The sequence below is a fragment of the Lontra canadensis genome, unplaced genomic scaffold, assembly GCF_010015895.1.
Source record: "Lontra canadensis isolate GAN:19392208 unplaced genomic scaffold, GSC_riverotter_1.0 scaffold8, whole genome shotgun sequence".
NCBI classification, from domain to species: domain Eukaryota; kingdom Metazoa; phylum Chordata; class Mammalia; order Carnivora; family Mustelidae; genus Lontra; species Lontra canadensis.
Window position 1 is genome coordinate 27,675,732 of NW_022631002.1, and position 12,442 is coordinate 27,688,173.

General features: G+C 47.6%; 1 long non-coding RNA gene across 1 annotated transcript; it reads right to left on the reverse strand.

The window, feature by feature from the left end:
• Positions 1 to 956: 956 nt before the first annotated feature.
• LOC116865978 lies at positions 957 to 6,870 on the reverse strand. Its single transcript, XR_004382286.1, has 4 exons — positions 6,773 to 6,870; positions 2,365 to 2,454; positions 1,479 to 1,645; positions 957 to 1,039 (listed from the first exon to the last, which is right to left on the reverse strand). It is a non-coding gene; the product is annotated as an uncharacterized LOC116865978 (long non-coding RNA).
• Between the last annotated feature and the right edge of the window lie 5,572 nt (positions 6,871 to 12,442).

The window sequence follows — 12,442 nt, forward strand, 5'->3', positions numbered from 1 at the left end:
AGTGGTCCTTTTCTGATCACTCAAATCTAAAATACACCCCCACTGTGTAACACATCACCCTATTTTATTCCCTTCACTACACCAGTATACAAATGCATTTATTTGTTTATTATATGTCTCCTCTTGGAGTAGTGTATGAGCTCTGTGAGTGCAGGGACCCTGACTGTCCTAAACATCTCTGTGTTCCTAACACCTGGAACATACTAAGGCACCAATTAGTAGGGACACTGAATGCATTCATGCTGGTGCATGGGGGCATTGAGAGCATTTTTGCCAGAAGGACCAGCATGACAAATATCTTCTGTGAAAGATATAGAGAAGAAGGGAAAATTAGTGGATAGTGAGTCTGCCCTGGCCTTCTGGGGACTGATGAGGAGAGGTAGAAGTCAAGGGAAGGATTGGGCTAAGTTTCAGGAGAGCCTGGAGCCATGGATTCCCATCCATCAAGGTTGTCAATTTCCTTTGACCGACCCCCCCACCCGCCCCCGGGCTATTTTGACAAGCCTGTAAGAGAGCAGAAATGAAATCATCTTTCCATTTTTCAGGTCAGGGAACCGTGGCTCTGAGGATTCAGGGGACCTGCATGAGGTCCCACAGGTTGGAAATGACAAAGTTGAAATGAGAACCCAGGTCTCCCAGCTCCCAGCTCCTGCCCCTTCCACCAATTGGCGAGTCAAGACACTCAGAATCTCTAGGGATCATGATTCCCTCCTCTGCTTTGACCCCACCCAGCTGGTCCCAAGTCTCCCACCTCTGAACACCGCAGGAAGCCCCAGCCTTCTCTGCCGCCCCCGACCCCCACCATCGCAGTATCCCCACCCCTCACTGCAACAACTTTCCTCTCACGTCCAGTATCTTTCCAGCCACGTGATAGTCACCAGCTGCCAGAGCTCTTTCTAAAACTCCAGACTGATCACCTCACTCTTTGGCCTCCTCTTCTGTCTCCCCCAAGAGACAACACACCGACGTGATTTCATTAACCCTGGATTTAAGGTAATTTTATTTTCTTCTTTATACTTCTCTTTATCGTCCAACTTGTCTACAATGAGCATTTGATATTATACAATCAGAAAAAGATAAAGCACAATTTCTTAAAATCCTCTGATCTTTTCAGGATAATATCTAAACACCTTTAGCAGTGCGGACAAGATTCTGCCTGTCTATTCAATCACATCTCTTGCTATTCTAATTCTCTCCTCATTCTCCCTACAAACCCTTTACTTGATACAAAAATATACTTTGTTCTCTAGCAACATGGGAGATACTCAACAACTAGCGGTATCCTCGATATCTTGTGCATTTTCACATCTCTGGATTTTTAACTATGCTGTCTCCATAGTCTGCTTGTCTACCCGGAGAACTCCTATTCATCCTTCAAAACCTCAGATGTCACCTCCACTGTAAAACTCCCTGATAACCACCACCTCCCCACCTCCTTCTTCTTTATACTGCTTTGTATATTTGTCTAGTACAGTTACCTATGTGATTTCCCTTCTAGGGACAAGGACAGAACCCAGTATATCCTGTCACATAGCTTGTGCTCTAGAAATGTGTACAAAACAGAGCTAGAACAGATCTCAGTCATTGGCTGGGTTTGCTGTCTTTGGTTGGGGTTGTTAATGTTGAATTCCTCCGGAAGCAGAATCTGAAACAAAGATTCGAATTCAAGTAGTTTATTTAGGAGGTAATTCCTGGAGGAATTATATAGGAGTGGGGCGGGAGGCAAGAAAAGAAAAGGAACCAGCAGAGGGGATACGAAGGAGCAGTTACAGCTGTGGGCAGTTGGTGTTCAGCCCTGCCGGGGACCTCTGGGAGACTGCATAGAGCCTGCCTCTGTTGTCCCACTCCTGGGCAAGGAGGTTAGAATATTTATCCATTAAGTCTGTGCCGGGGGTGCTAACTTGCCAGCATTTCCAGCCTGCCTGGTGTGTGGGCTGAACATGCTCCCGTTGCCAGGAAAAGGCTTCTAGCAGCATCCCAGGTACTGGCAATAGGAAGCTGGTGGTGGGGCCTGCATTGGCAGGAACAGTGTGGGCGGGGCATTGGAAGTGTCTGCTGCAGGGATGGAGGGAGGCATCCCCCAACTCCTGCACGCCATCAGAGTGCCAATCAGCAAGCCCCGAGAGTTCTGCCGGGTGCTTTCCGGGACTTCTGGGGAACAGCAGTGGAAACACCAGGCTGGGCCTGGATTGAAGGGCACGGCATCTCCCTCCCTTTCTGGCTCCAAGAGCCATGGGGCCATGTGGCTTCTCTCCATACCCTGCATTCTGCCCTTCCAGGTGGCCTGAGGGCAAGTGGGTGGGCAGACGGCTGGAGCATTATCAGAGCTAACTTGATCTCTGGGGAGGCGTCACTTCCACTTACCATGGCACTTGGTGACACAGGCCATGGGCACAAGGTGATGGCTGGTGCTGTCAGTCCAGCTCTGGACGTCTCCTGGCCGACGCCAAGACCCTGACACACAAAGGATACGCTGGGGGACATTTGGAATCCAAAGGGCTGGGTACCGACGGTGTCTTGAGGATACTATCTGAATGTGCTTTGTTGCCCTGATGGGGGAACTAAGGTCAGAGAAGAAGAGAGGTTTGTCTATAGATTTCTTCCCTCCCTCCCTTCCTCCCTTCCTCCCTCCCTCTCTTCCTCCCTCCCCTTGTTCTTTCCTTTTCTTTTCTTTTCTTTTCTTTTCTTTTCTTTTCTTTTCTTTTCTTTTCTTTTCTTTTCTCTCTTTCCAGGGATTAGACCTACGACCTTGCAGCTGACCTGCTGCATTTACAAATAGCATAACAGTCCCCTCAATAAAAGACCCTCATAGGCTGAACTCCCCCTGCAAAAGCCCCCTGGTCCTTGAGGCTACCAGCTTACCCAGAGGTGGCTCAGGCCTTAGAGTCCTCTCTGCTGAGCTCCTGCCCTAACGGACCACAAATCAGGCTCCCGCATTAAGGGCATCCAACCTTCACTGACGTGCACATTCACATCCTGGGTCCATCCACACACTGCATGTCTCTACCCAGTGATAAAAGGCATCTGGAACTTACTGTGTCCAAAACAGACTTCTTAAGCTCCCTTTCCTGACCTCCCCACAAATGTACTCCTCCTAGTTCTCCCTCATTCCGAGTGATGGCATCTTCTTTCTAGCTTCTCAAGCCAGAAAACCTTGGAGTTGACCTCGACTCCTCTTTTTCATACTTTGATGTCCATTGCTACTGCGAACTCTGTGGGTCGGAGACACCTCACCTCTCCCCACCTCCACGGGGCCTGGCCTGCTACCATCTCTCACCTGGATCACTGCACAATCTCTGAGGGTCGTCCCAAACTCTCCCCTTGCCTCTGAAGGTCAAGCTCTATGCAACTGCTAGAACTTTTGGGAATGAGTTCAGATCCTGTCCCTCTCTCTCGTGCTCCCATCTCATTCAGCATAAAACCGAATACATGCATCCTTTTGTGGACTTGCCTACACAAGCCCAACCAAACCTTATGGCCCCAGGGAGAGGGGAATCAGGCAAGGACAGAGGGGCTGGGTGAGAACAGGAGGGGCAAGTGGTGTGGCCGAAACAGCCCTGGGCTGGGAGTCAGCACCCAGAGTCCTAACCCCTGCTGTGCTGGTTTCAGGCTTTGGGATCATGGGCAAGTTCAATGGCGACATGGGGATGAACCCCAGGAAGAAGAAGGCAGGTCAGGAGAGGAGCTGGGGAGGGAGAAATGGAAGGAGGGGTACAAGATGAAGGGATTCAGTCTCTTAGGAGGAAAGAGGCCCCTCCCTCCACTGTAGGAGCACCTTAATACATCCTTCGGCCTTAAGGTGGTCATGTGAGGTACAGTGAGAGGGCACTCACACTTAGTTTGCATCTGTCTCCGGGGCAGAGGGGACTTGGGAGCAGCTGACCAGGGGAACCATACTTGGGTTGGCCCAAGGACTCTGCTCCTCTGGGGAATATCAGAGCAGGGGGGATTCCCCCCCAGAAACCTGTATGCCCAGGTGCCCTCTGGTAGAAGACCAGACACTCCTTAGATAATCTGATGAAAGCTGGATTCTCCCAGAAATAGGCACATACATGTAGCATTTTTAATTTCATGTGAAATTTATCATGCTTTTTAAAAAAAATTTTTATTTATTTATTTGACAGACAGATCACAAGTAGGCAGAGAAGCAGGCAGACAGAGGAGGAAGCAGGCTCCCCACTGAGCAGAGAGCCTGATGTGGGGTTCGATCCCAGGACCCTGGGATCATGACCTGAGCCAAAGGCAGAGGCTTTAACCCACTGAGCCTCCCAGGTACCCCCAAATTTATCATGCTTAAAGAAAAGTGTAGTAAGCAAGTAGGACCAGTTTCCAGTTTAGATAATATTAATGACATGAATGTGTAAGAACTCACCTCGTGGGGTAAGAAATAGAGCATTTCCTGTACCCTACCAGCCCTTGGGTCTCCCTCCCTCAACACACCCCTTCACCGCTCTCCCCAACTACAAGGTTATCACTACCCTGTGCTCAGCAACTAATCATTTCTTCATCTTCCTTTACCACCTATCAATACTTCTCTAACAATACATGATTTTGTCCTTCTTTGAACTTTATATAAAAGGAAACACACTACAGATAGTTTTGTGACTTCTTTGGCTGAATAGAATGTTTTGGGGACCCACCCAGGACGGTGGCATTCACTCATGTTCATGGCTGCATATATTCTTTCTATTTTATGAGTAATAACTAATTCATGTATTTATTCAATGGTTGAACAACATTTGGATTATTTCCAGTTATTTTATATTTGAACAACACCGCCAATAAAATTGCATACAGATAGTTCCTCTGCATGTAGGCAAGAGTTTCTAGAGCTTCTGTGCTTAGCAAATTGCTGGTTTGTAGGTATGTGTTTGGTTAGCTTTATCAAGGAATGTCAAACTCTTTTCTAAGACGGTCATACCAATTAAAACTCTCCCCCATAGAGTTATTTCTTCACTTCCAACTTCCTTAGATCTTTACATCTTCCCTAACGCTTGGTGTCATTTAAACTTTTAATTTTTGCTGCTCCTTTGGTTGTGACTTTAAGGTGGTTTTTCCTGACTTCTTGTGACACGGAGCACCTTTTCATATACATATTGGCCAACTGTATTTCTTTATCGCCTGTAAAATGGTAGTGTGTTATTTGTGAAATTTTAAAAAAAAATTTTTAATTTTAATTTTTTAATTTTTTAAAGATTTTATTTATTTGAGGGGGGCGCAGAGAGAGAGAGAGAGAGCAGGAGCAAGTGGGAGGGGCAGAAGGAGAGGGAGACTCAGACCCCCTGCTGAGCAAGGAGCCTGATGCAGGACTCGATCCTAGGACCCTGGGATCATGAGCTGAACCAAAGGCAGACACTTCACTGACTGAGCCACCCAGGTGCCCCTTGTTCAACTTTTCTTATTGCCCAGAATTTCTTAATATTCTGGGCATGAATATTTGTCAGTTATATTGCAAATATCTTTACTTGGTAGTATTATATCTTTTCTCTCTATATATCAATAAAGGTTATTCATTTTCATGTGATTTAGTGTGATCTTACTTTAACTTTTATTTGGCATATGTATTTATGCTTTGTTTAAGAAATCCTTCCCTACCTGATATTTTTCTAAATTACAACTTAAAACTTGACAGTTTTTCCCTTCATAGTTCGCTTCAAGGTTTTAACTAATGTTGCTTTCTAGATCCCAACTTTCAGTCATTAGATGAATAAGTTCTGGGGATCCAAAATACAGAAGGGTGGCCAGCATTAACAACGGTGTAATACATATTTGAAATTTGCAAGAAATAAAAAATTAAAAAAAATACATATTTGAAATTTGCTAAGGGAGTAGATCTTGTTCTCACACAAAAAGGAAACCCTCTGTGAGGTAATGGATATGTTAATTAACCTAATTATGATAACCATATCGGGATGTGTATGTATATCAAATGAACACATTATATACTTTCAATATGTACAATTTTGTCTATTATACTTCAACAAAGCTGGGAAAACAAATAGCGTTGATTTAAAACGTGTTTTTCTAACTGATGGGGCAAGATTCTCCAGCTCCTTTTCTTCAGGAGTGTCTTGGTGGGGGCACCTGGGTGGCTCAGTGGGTAAAGCCTCTGCCTTAGGCTTAGGTCATGATCTCAGGGTTCTGGGATCAAGCCCCACGTCGGGCACCCTGCTCACTGGGGAGTCTACTTCTCCTTCTTCCCCGCTTGTGTTTTCTCTTACTCTCTTTCTCTGAAATAAATAAATAAAATCTTTAAAAAAAAAAAAAAAGAAAGGAGTGTCTTGGCAATGTTATTCCTTACAAATTTCAGAATCAGCTTGCGGGGTTCCTTGAATATCCCATTGGAATTTCAGCTGTGATTACACTACATCTACAGATCAGTTTAGGGAGAACTGACACTTCTACTGTATTCAGTCTTTCTATCCAAGAACACAGCACATAGCTCCTTATATTTTCCATCTTTAGTAGACACAGCATTTTAAATAGAGCATAGCAGGACTTGCAGATTCTCGCATGAAACCCATCCCAGAATCCCTCAACATTACTGCCTGTTGGCCTCTCTGCTCTCTTTTCCAGTAATACATAAGAGCCCAATCTTGAAGCTACCTCCCACCTCCCTCCCGCTCCTCCTTCTGGCCCTCTGATATCCATTCCTGGGAAACTGACCAAGTTCAGCTTTTTCAGCAGCCTGGAGATGCCGAATAGTAAACTCTCTAAACTCACTGATTTAGGGCCCCATGACATGAACTCTAATCCTGGTTCCACCACTTACTGTCTGTGAGATCTTGGCCACGTTCCCCCGCTTCTCTGTGTGTCTCAGTTTCTTCATCTGTAAAATGGGTACGATGGTGAAGGCAACAGCGCCCGCCAACAGAATTGTCAAGGAGATTAAAGGAATAGAAATATGCAGAGCACTTGAGCAGTGTCTGTCACCGCATAATGGGTAATCTCTTCTTGTTGTTGTTTCAAAAAGTTTAATTTCTCTATGTCTGTGGGAGGTAAGGTTCTTCTCCAGAATTTTAAGTGAAATTTATCAGACTTCCCATTCCAGGACTAGGATGGCAGAGCAGATACAGGTTGATATAACAATTATGAGTACAGAGTGGGAAATTGTTTTTAGAAAGAGTTGGGTGGGTTCAAAGCCTGGCCTCACCCTGTGCGTGCTGAGGGACTTTGGTTTCTGAGCCTCAGTTTTTCCATCTGTAAAATGGAGGTGACACACCTGTACAGTAAGAGAACCAATGACAAGCACCTTGAGAACACTATTGGAAGAGACTTGTTTATCAGGATTCCGTGATGCCAGCTGTAGCCAGGTCCCCGAAGGTCACTGCTTCTTCCTAGAGGCTGATCCTCTCTGCCCCTTTCCCAGATCACAGATCACACTAGTCTAGCCGATTGCTCAAAGGACAGATTCCTTGGTCCCATCCCAGAAATTTGGATTCAGTCCATCTACAGTGGGGACCCGGGATCTGCATGTTTATAGCGTGTTTAATTCCTATTTTTAAAAAAATAGAATTCCAGCGCCAGTGGCATGTTTCATGACCACCGTCCCAGGCTGAGCGTGACCAGAGCCATACACACATAATTTGCCTGGCCCGAGTACCTTCTTTGTCTCACACTGGTACGCCTTCCTTTTGCTCCTGCCACACTTAGCAAACAGCACACAGCTGCTTCCTGCCAGAACTGCCTGTTCCCTGGGAGGGGTGGACGGGCGCCCTCTAGGGATGGAAGGGAGAAATGCTGCTTCATGCTCAGCTTTGGGGCGACAGTTATGGAATTACTAGGAAAGGCCACAAAGCTCCCAGAGCAGGTGGGATAGGGATGGGCAAGGGGACAGAGGTGGGAGCAGCACCCTCGTCAAAGTGGTCATTGTGAGGCCTCATCGTGGGGTTGTCCACAGCGAAGCTAAGGGCTCTGGTCCTTCTCTGCTTTTGTGCCCAGGAACCTGAAGACAGTTAGTGTTGGCAGTGCAGGCCATAGTCCATGCACAGAGCACACCTGTCCTCCTCCTTCTCTACCCTCTACCCCCAAGGTGAAAGCTGGAAGGTCTTAGGGAAAGGGCAGGGGAACTAGGGAGCCTGGCTCAGGGCGGTGATTTTCTCCCCCTCTTCATGGTAAATGCCATCACTGTCCCCTTCTAGTTTTTCTTTTTTAAAGATTTTATTTACTTATTTGAGAGAGAGAGAGAAAGAGAGCGCCCACGAGTCAGGGAGGGACAGAAGCAGAGGGACAAGCAGACGCCCTGCTGAGCAGGGAGCCCAGCAACACCCTGAGTCCCAGGACACTGAAATCATGACCTGACCTTGAACAACTGAGCCACCCTGCCCCCCTCCCCTTCTAGTTTTTTAGGAGATGGCCAATCCCTGGCCTCCAAAATACAATAAGCCAGCACAGGGACACTCAACTTTCACACTAACTGAGTGGGGCTTCAGATCCTGGCCCTGTTGCCCCCTCGCTGTGTCCCCATGGGCTGACATGCACCTGTCTTCTCTTCTACAATGGGGGCCATCATAGTATTTACCCCACAGGGTAGTTGAAAGGCATGACAGCATCAGGACGGTAAAGTCCATCAGCAGTGTCTGCATAGACTGAAGACACATGGGTACTTGCTCCAATTTGACAATCCTTCCTTCCCCAGGCATGCACTCGTCCAAAGTACCACATACTAGTTCGTATAATACTCGCCATCATTATCCCCATTTTTAATGCCCACGATGGTTAGAGGTCTTGTGCGTGGCCACATGGGGAGGATGGCACAGAAAATGGGATTTGAACCCAGGTCTGGGCTGGCTCCAAGGCACATGCTCTCGATCACTGTTCTTTCTGGTGGCTCAGCCTCTCTCTCTCTGGTCCCCCACCTTCTTCATCCTCCCCACCTCCTGGCTGCCCCCTCCCCATATGAGCTCCCCATCTCAGCAGGGCCTTGCCCCCTTCGAGACGCAGTCTGCACCCTAGCACTGTCCCTCATAGCCACTGTCTTCTCTAGTCCTTTTTCCCACCCCAGTCCCCGACTCCCACGCCACCCATCACCCTGTCTTTGTCCTGTTTTGCTTCTCTCCTCCCCTACTCCGTGCCCTTCCCACCTGTCCAAGCTACCCCTCCTTAGCGTTGTAGCCTGCTTACCTCCCCTCTTCCTGAGGCTCAAAGGACAACCCTCCCTTTGCTGCCTCTGTGCCCCCTCCCCTACTTCCCAAGTCACACAGGTCAGTGGCAGAACAAGAACCCAGACCCTGGCTCCTGACACAGGGTCCAGGGCTCTTCTCACAGCCCACAGCCCCTCTGTGGAGTGTTTATCAGACCGGACACACCCTGAGGGCTTGCGACAGGGGAAAGGGAAGCTGCGATGGGGACGCTGGCAAAGGAGGTCCAGACCGGCTGGATCCGGGTGCTGACAGAGTCCAAGAGAGGTCAGCATTAGGCCATTCTTTCTTGTTCCAAGGGGCACAAAAACATACCTGCTAACCCTACAATGTGCCACTCTCCCGGTGAGGTGACTCTGTGGCCCGTCCACACTGCCCACAGATAGGAGTGGGCTGTGGCTCTGTTCAGCCCCGACTCTGCCCCACCCCTCCCACTGAACCCCTTCCATGTGCGTGTGTGTCGGGGGTGAGCCAAGGTGATGGGGAAGGGACTTGCGAGGGCCTGAGCCGCTGGCCTCAAGGGGGGACATCCATGAGAGAGGGAAGCCTGTACTTCTGTGTAGTTCAAGGGCAGGGCCGAGCCCAAAACACCTGCTACGGGGCCTCCAATCCAGCTCACAGAGGCACAGGGGAGTGTGGAAGGCCGTGTCAGGGATGGACTCTGCCACTCTCTGAGGCCTGAGTCAGTGCTACCCTGGTCTGTGGCAACAAATCCCAGTGTGGGGCCTGTCAGCCTGACAGCTTTGCAAGCAGTCACGAGGCTGGGCAAGGGGCCACGGGAGGGGAGGACGCTCTTCCTTAAGGTTTTTCAAATTCCGCCAATCATGGCTAATCATTTTGCTAATAATAGGCCCTGTTTTTCTCCCTGTCCTCCACCCCACTCCTAACAGGACCTCCCCTCCCCCTCCCCAGCTCCCCAAAACACTTAGAGGCTAGAGCTTAGAGGGGCCTCCCCACCCCTTCCTGAAGCCGAGCAGCGGGGCTAGTCCATGAGAGGGCCTGTGGTTGAGGCCTGCACCAGCCCCGCTTTAAGGGACCTAGAATCAGATAGAGGGAGAGTCTGCCCCGATTTCCCTGTCCCTTTAACCTTGACTGTTGAAGAAGCAAGTTTCAGTCTGGTCTCATAGGTCTGATCCCCCTTTCACCAGAGGGAAGCTGGCTTTGGGGGGGGGTCATCCACTTGCCCAAAAAGTGTCCAATACAATTGAAGGACAGCATTTTCTTCTCACTTTACTTTTACATTTACCATCTAATTATGACACTGACCTTGGTTTTCCATTTATGACCATGATCTCAAGTTTCTCGAATTATTCATGACTTTTAACTCAAAGATTTTCAAAACTGTGGAATAGTTCAGCCTTTCATAAAAAGATAGACATCACCTAATAAACAGCTCACCAGCTTAAGAAACAAAAACACAAGCAATATGATTGAGGTCCCTGTGCATTCCTCCCCAGATGTGTCTCTGTCCTCCCTCCTCCCTGGCTAACCGCTGTCCTCACGTAATGCTGATTATTCCCAAGCACGGATCTGTGCTTTCACTGGGTAGACACACAGACAGATATAGAGATACAGAGATACATATGGGTCTACACACAAAGAGATACATATATCCCTAAAATTATAAATGTGTATTCCTAAAATGTTGTGTCTTGATAGCTGAACCTCTAACAATACAAATTTGTATTATCAGGGCCAGTTACCTGCAGATGGTTTTTTTTTTTTTAATTTCTTTTCAGTGTAACAGAATTCATTGTTTATGCACCACACCCAGTGTGCCATGCAATACGTGCCCTCCATAATACCCACCACCTGGCTCCCCCAACGTCCCACCCCCCTGCCCCTTCAAAACCCTCAGGTCGTTTTTAAGAGTCCATAGTCTCTCATGGTTCATCTCCTCGTCCAATTTCCCTCAACTCCCTTCTTCTCTCCATCTCCCCATGTCCTCCGTGTTATTTGTCACGCTCCGCAAATAAGTGAAACCATATGGTAATTGACTCTCTCTGCTTGGCTTATTTCACTCAGCATAATCTCTTCCAGTCCCGCCCATGTTGCTACAAAAGTTGGGTACTCATCCTTTCTGATGGAGGCATAGTACTCCATAGTGTATATGGACCACATCTTCCTTATCCATTCATCTGTTGAAGGGCATCTTGGTTCTTTCCACAGTTTGGCGCCTGTGGCCATTGCTGCTATGAACATTGGGGTACAGATGGCCCTTCTTTTCACTACATCTGTATCTTTGGGGTAAATATCCAGTAGTGCAACACCTGCAGATGTTTTTAAAACATTTCTGAGCCTCATTTTTTTTTTAAAGATTTTATTTATTTGACAGAAGGAGACACAGCAAGAGAAGGAACACAAGCGGGGGAGTTGGAGAGGGAGAAGCAGGCTTCCCCTGAGCAGGGAGCCCGATGCGGGGCTGATCTCAGGACCCCAGGATCATGACCTGAGCCAAAGGTAGACGCTTAACCGACTGAGCCACCCAGACGCCCCATCCTGCAGATATTTTGTAGTACAGTTCTGTGAATATTTTTTTCTTCCTTAGAATTTTCTTAAAAACACATTCTTTTCTCTAGCTTGCTTTATTGTAAGAATACAGTCTAGAAAACCTATACCATACGAAACATGTCTTAGTCGACTATTGATGGGATCAGTAATGCTTCTGATCCACACTTGGCTATTAGTGTTGGTCAAGGTCAACCGTCTTTCTGTGTGTGCCTGCGAGGCTTAACACACCCAGAAAAGTGCATCAATCCTCATAAATACGTCCATAAAATCATTACTCAGACCACTACAAAAAATGACCAGCACCCCAGAAATCCCCCTAGTGTCTCCCCTAGTTACTATCTGTCTCCTCCCTCCTCCCAAAGTAGCCACTCCCTTGACCTCTAATAGCCCAGAATCCCTGTGCCTGTCTAAACAATAGAAAATATCATTTTGTGCATGTTTCAAGTTTATACAAATGGCATCATTCTGCACGAATCTTTCTGCAAATGTTCTTGAGATTTTTCCATGTTGATGCTTGAGCTTCCTTTTAAAAACAAATGCATTTAATTAAGAAGAGTGAGTTGATTTCAAGGAAAACCCTGGGGGCATCCTAGGACAAGCTGAGCATGGGTATCAGCGTTGAGAAAACATCGGTTCTGACTCCACTCTCTTCCCCTTTTACAGGTATGAAAACTGAGGCCGGGGAGCTAAGAGCCAGGCCCCCCTCCCCCCACCGGGTCAGTCTGCAAGTTCAAGTCCCAGCTGGGACAAGGGCCTTGGCTTCAAAATGCCTGAGGCCAGAGATCTTTTCC